At 33.1% G+C, this 6,000-nt stretch overlaps 2 long non-coding RNA genes across 2 annotated transcripts; one reads left to right on the top strand and one right to left on the bottom strand.

Moving 5' to 3' along the window:
- Positions 1 to 1,788: 1,788 nt before the first annotated feature.
- On the top strand, positions 1,789 to 5,472 carry LOC120580092 (uncharacterized). The gene is made up of 2 exons (XR_005645703.1): positions 1,789 to 2,092; positions 5,001 to 5,472. It is a non-coding gene; the product is annotated as an uncharacterized lncRNA (long non-coding RNA).
- LOC120580093 (uncharacterized) lies at positions 3,841 to 5,081 on the bottom strand. The gene is made up of 2 exons (XR_005645704.1): positions 4,994 to 5,081; positions 3,841 to 4,854 (listed from the first exon to the last, which is right to left on the bottom strand). It is a non-coding gene; the product is annotated as an uncharacterized lncRNA (long non-coding RNA).
- Positions 5,473 to 6,000: the final 528 nt, after the last annotated feature.

Raw genomic sequence — 6,000 nt, 5'->3', positions numbered from 1 at the left:
CTTCTTAAAGGCGACTAAAAATCCCGGCCAGTATGACCTTCTTAAAGACTGCTGAGACTTTAAAAATTAGTACGACCTTCTTAAAGGCGACTAAAAATCCCGGCCAGTATGACCTTCTTAAAGGCTGCTGAGACTTTAAAAATTAGTACGACCTTCTTAAAGGCGACTAAAAATCCCGGCCAGTATGACCTTCTTAAAGGCTGCTGAGACCTTAAAAGTTAGTACGACCTTCTTAAAGGCGACTGGTTAGTACGATCTTTTTAAAAGGCTACTAATATTTTAACATTCAACAAACCACTTGTGAAAAGTTTTTAAGCTTTATAAGGACTATTAATTCGGCAAATCCGTGAAAGGGAGAAAAGAAGATAATTCATAAAAAGAAGCCAACGAACGTTTATGGTATGAAAAAATTGCCCATGAAGATTAAACTTCATCAACCCTTATAAGTTAAGGACGCCCAAAGAGGACGCCCAATCGAGGAACAAACGATAGTCTTCTCATAAACAGAACCATCCCGCCCAAACGTATTAAAGCGTCCCGACCGCATAAAGAATCAAAAGCACCACGCCTTGTACCAAGACTTGTGCTTGGGGGCTGTGGACCGTCATTATATTCCTAAAGAGTTTAGAGACCCTCGGAAGGATCCTAAACGCCCTTTGTAAAGGACCTAAAAGGGTTCTCCAAAAGCTCTATTGGACTTAGACCCTCAGAACTTTCCTGAATCTATTTTTAAGAACTCTTCAGCTTTAAAAAGCACCACGCCTTGTTCCAAGCCTCGTGCTTGGGGGGTTGTGGACCGTCATAAATATTCCTTAGGGTTAAAAGCCCTCCAGAAGGGCCAAATCCACATTATTAATCACTTCGCCTTGTTCCAAGCCTCGTGCTTGGAGGGCTGTGGACCGTCATAATATTCCTAAGGGCTTAAAAGCCCTCCAGAAGGATTTAGGCGCCTTATAGAAGGGACTTTGGAGGCCTAGGCGCGTCCTCCTCAGGGCGCCGTCTACCTCGGCTTCTAGAAACCTCTAGAAGTCGCCCTAAACCGCCTAAATGAGCTGAAAAGACTAAAAACCCTGCTTTCTTAGAGCTTAAGTCACGCAGGAAAAAGCCCATTAGCAGGCTATAAATAACCCCCTTGGGGTCATTCTAAAAGGATCCATTACTCAGTCTAAAAAACCCTAGATTAGAACCCTAGTCTACGATTCTTAACCCTAGAATCCTTACCGTACTTTTTCTGCAAGTACAGATAATGATCGGATACTCTCCTGATACGTATCAGGAAGTATATGATAATTACTTTTTAAAATAATAAAATTAATCTTTGGATACTGTTCTGATACGTATCAGAAATTATCGGGCAGGTAACGGTGCAAGATACGGTACGTCATCCATTTTGAAGTATCGATGATTCATAGCAAATTATCCTTTGTTTGTATGTGGGATAAATTTGACTTTTCATATTTCAAGATAAGTTAGCAATATTAATTAGGGGTATATTTAGAAGAAAATTTTTTTTTTAAAAATGCATATAGTAATTTGAAAATGAGTTTAAAATTAGGGACAATTTTTTAGTTAAATGGATGGTTATATATAGGACGGAGGAGGCATATCATGCCTTTGAAGTTAATTTTTTTTTTTTTTTAATAAATATGCATGTATTTTTATATAAAAAATAAGTTCAGACGTCTTTTTTTTTTTTTTTCACATAAAAACAAAAAGTAAGTTCAACAACAATATATTCAATTCTCATAACTAACATTTGTAAATCTTTGTTAACTTAAATATCCCAAATTCAATTCATCTAAACTTTCTTAAAAAAAAAAAAAAATAGATTAGATCTAAATTTCTGCAATAGAAATTAAGCAACCTCTTTAAAAAAAAAAACGATAAGAAAGAGAAAGAGGAGGAGGGAAGAAGCAATTGTCCCCGCGGGAGCAGACGGTCTGTCTTCATCGCCAACCAACCAACAATCATCATCGTCGTCAGATTCATCACTCTTTTGATTCAAAGTTTCAATCTTTCTTCTTTCTTTTTTGTTTTTTGGTTTTCAGCCATGGAGGTACCAACTACTTCATGGGATTCCCTTCGCAAACAGGTTTCAATTAATTTTCTCTCATTCTCATGTTTTTTATGTTGTAAATTATGCTAATTGATATGAATATGCACAATTTGAATCCCCATGTGTTAAAGTTTCGATTTTTCTTTCTGGGGTTTTCTCAATTTGTCTGTGACGGGGAAGGAATTTATCATTGGATGAGCTTCCGCTCTTTTGCTTTCTCTGATCCTATCATAATTTAGTGCATGTTTGGTTCATGGATGATAAAAATTGATTTTGAATGAATCTATTTTGTAAAATTGATTTTTACTTAAAATGACTCGAATGTAAAATGATTTATGTTTGAACACATCTACCTAAAGTTAACAATAAATTTCGTGTTAACAATAAATGTACTGTAAAAAAAACAATAAATTTTAGGGTAAAAATCAAGTTTAGACTCAATGATTACAAATTCTATATTCAAGTTAAAATCAACTATGGAGGCAAAATTAATTATTAATATCTATGAAGCACGGATACAGACACGGACACGACACATACTCTAACACACCGACACAGCTAATAATTTAAAAAAAATCACATAATTCAGTGTAATTACAAGTGTTGGTGTCTTGTACACGACACATGTCCGACACAGGGACACGCCTAATCCGAGGAGTGTCCGTGCTTCATAGATTATTATGAGTATTAGAAAAGTTTGATGAGGTCTTGCAAAAATTAGTTTTGAATGAATTGATTTTGGTTGAAATTGAACGAAATGTAACTTGTTAAGTGATTTTATGGTGGATACATACTGTCTCTTACGTAATAGTGAGTGGCACGGAACATTTAAGACTTAATTTCAGGGCAAAAGCTTAAAATTCTAGTTTAAGTTGGAATTCATTATGGATGCAAAATCAGTTATTCTTGAGAACACTGTGATATGTCCAAGTCAATTGTATGCTTTTAGAATTCATTTTACCTCCTCCAAGAGTGAAACTTAGACTCGTTGCTTAAGGGGTTGAATTGTGAATATTTGAAATGTTTTGGATGAGAATATGTTCCTTGGTTTAGGTTCATTTGATTTGATGTAGAAATGCCAGGTTAGAAGTGTACCTAATTTTTGTCTGCGAAATAAATAAGGTTCTTTGCATTGTGTACCTACAGAGAGTTTATTTGAGTCATACTAATATTGTTTAAAAGTAAATGATCAGGGTTATTGTAATTAGACGCAAATTTTGCTGCGTGTATGATAATCTAGTGATCATAGATGGTGTAGGAATTTGGTTTTTTGATATACAAGATGTAAATATAAAATGATGAGTAGAATCTCTTTAGAAACTAAGACGTGATTTTGAGTGACTAAAATTATAAGTTGTAAATTGTCACTCAAAATAATATAGTCTACAGACAACTTTCATGCATTGGCTAGAAACTTTATAGGATTGTATGAGTACTAGTCTAGTACCCGTGCGCATACGCACGGGTGGATATCGTTGATGATTTACAACTCAATACATCAACACATGATTAGCTTCAAATTACCCAAGACAATTGATCAAATTACATAAGCTAAGGACAAAATGGTGTCAAAGCGATGATTGCATTAGTTTGACATTGACCATTTATGTTTGGAATGTTTTTTTTGTCAGTATTTGATTATTAGTTAGACATTGGTTGGGTAGTCAGTCATTCAGTGAACCCTTTATAGTTGTTTTATTACGACTTATTATTTTATTCGCTTGATGGTTTCTGTGATAAAATACATTATTATCCATATACAATTATACATTCAAACAGATTAATAATTGTAACTTGAATTTTATTGCATTGATAATGAACAAAGAATATAGCATGAATTCTATAATACAACTCTCTTTGTTCTAATTAAGAAGTATTGTTTTATTGTACTAAGTTAATAGACATGTGGAGTCACAAACTGGAAACCTCACTTCCCTTTCGCTGAAGCAATAGTTGTTTATTTTGTGAAAATTGACTGGAAGACATTTAAGACTGCATCAAATTATTCTACTCACAATTCATGTTTAAAAAATTGATTGATACCTTTTCCATTATTACATATAAGATTACAAACATTCTCTTTATTTGCCAATCACAATGCTAGAGTGTGTGTAGTATTATGTCTGGCCCATATTTATGTAATAAAGCTAAAGTAAATTTTGTTCACGACTTCATGCCTTGTTTAATAAGTTTCTGATCATTCTTATCAAGGTTTAATTGTTTTTGCTTTTCAGTATAAATAGTAAGAAGGAAAGAAAAACCACCTCATTGATCTATTTATTTAATAAGTTTCTGCATGCTTTTATGTACCTTTTTGGATTTTTGGTGTTGTAAATCATCAATCATTCCTAAATAGCATGCAAGCACCGGTAGAAATTTTGTTGGTTTTCTTTTTTAAATTGGTGTTTAAATAGATTTCCATTTTATGTTATTGACCCTTAATTTTATGATGATTCTGCATGTTAAACTATATTTACAAATTTCAAAAGAAAATGTAAATTTTTGGGAAATATTCTAATTGTTGTATTCTTTTGTTGTGCCTTCATGTTGCTCGTGTGATTCCTTTAATGCTCCCATGAGATGTTGTGAAAACCTGTAGTTTGGAGACAAAGGAGTGGTAAGAAATTGCATGAATAAACTATTAGTTTGGAGACAAAAGAGTGGTAAGAAATTGCATGAATAAACTATTGAATACTCGTGCAGAATGAGAGAAAAACAATCCATGAATTTGTACATGTCTTGTAGAAAATAGGACACAACCCAATAAGAAAACGTGTTTTATTCCTCTAATATATTACCTGCATCATCAATTTAGAGCATGAAAAACACAATTTATGACAACATAATTCTCAATCATGAAGAACAAATTTATCAAAAAACTTGAAAAAAAAACTTCAATGACAAGAGAAATGAATAAATTAAAGTTGATTTAATTACCTTGCAGGTTGGAGATGGCAAGAGTTCAAGCAGGATGGAGAACGAAAGTGAATGGCAAGTGAAGAGGAAATCTTGTGTCTAAATACTACCTCTTTTGACATAAAATATTCATATACATGGTAGGTTTGTAACCTATATTGTAGCTTTGTAGGTATTATATGAGGAAGGCTTATTTAGCAAGTGGATGAAAAAAAGACAACCATTGCAAGTGGATGTTAATTAATTTGAAAAATGCCCAATGCGGGAAACCTACCATATCATTTTACATACAAAAACAAGAATATTATAATTTATTTGTGTTTGAACAGTGGTATTTTGAGATGACTGTTGTTAAGATTATTGATTTACTAGAGTTGCAATGAAAAGCATGCAATTCTAGTTTTTTGACTCTCAATAGACTTTTACAATCTTCAAGCATGCAATTCATGTAACATTTTTTAATATAGTTTTCTTGGATGCCGAGTCCCGGTGTAATTGAATACTGGTTGGTATATTTTTTTTATATATATTATTTACATTTGAATAGAAGGTAAGCGGATAACATTCATGAACTTAATTACTATGCATGACCTTTTAAACTCTATGTAGAAGGACAACAACCTCTGATATTAAGAAACCAGAAATATCAAAAGCAAATGGTATAAAAAAGAAAAATCCTCCTTCAAAAAGAAAAACCCTAACATATAACATATAGTAGCACAACTACTAATGAACCGTAGACACGTGTATATCTGTTTCCCAATTGTCATATTCATATGAACACTTCCTTGGAGACTTAGGGCACATGGTGATGTGACTTGCATTGGAGTGTAAGTGGAAATAAATGGTCCATGTTTGAGTTATCTTTTGATGTTCTCATGTTGGTACGATGAATTGGTAATGGTCCAATTCTTGAATCCCTACCTATTTTACTTTTGTACAAGCAAGGTTATCATAAAAGGGATTTTCATTCAAATTCTGCCCAGCAAACAAAATAGTACAAAAGCAATGAACCTCAAAAGCAATGA

Source organism: Medicago truncatula, chromosome 4, assembly GCF_003473485.1.
Source record: "Medicago truncatula cultivar Jemalong A17 chromosome 4, MtrunA17r5.0-ANR, whole genome shotgun sequence".
NCBI classification, from domain to species: Eukaryota; Viridiplantae; Streptophyta; class Magnoliopsida; order Fabales; family Fabaceae; genus Medicago; species Medicago truncatula.
This window is presented reverse-complemented; position numbering and strand designations above follow the sequence as displayed.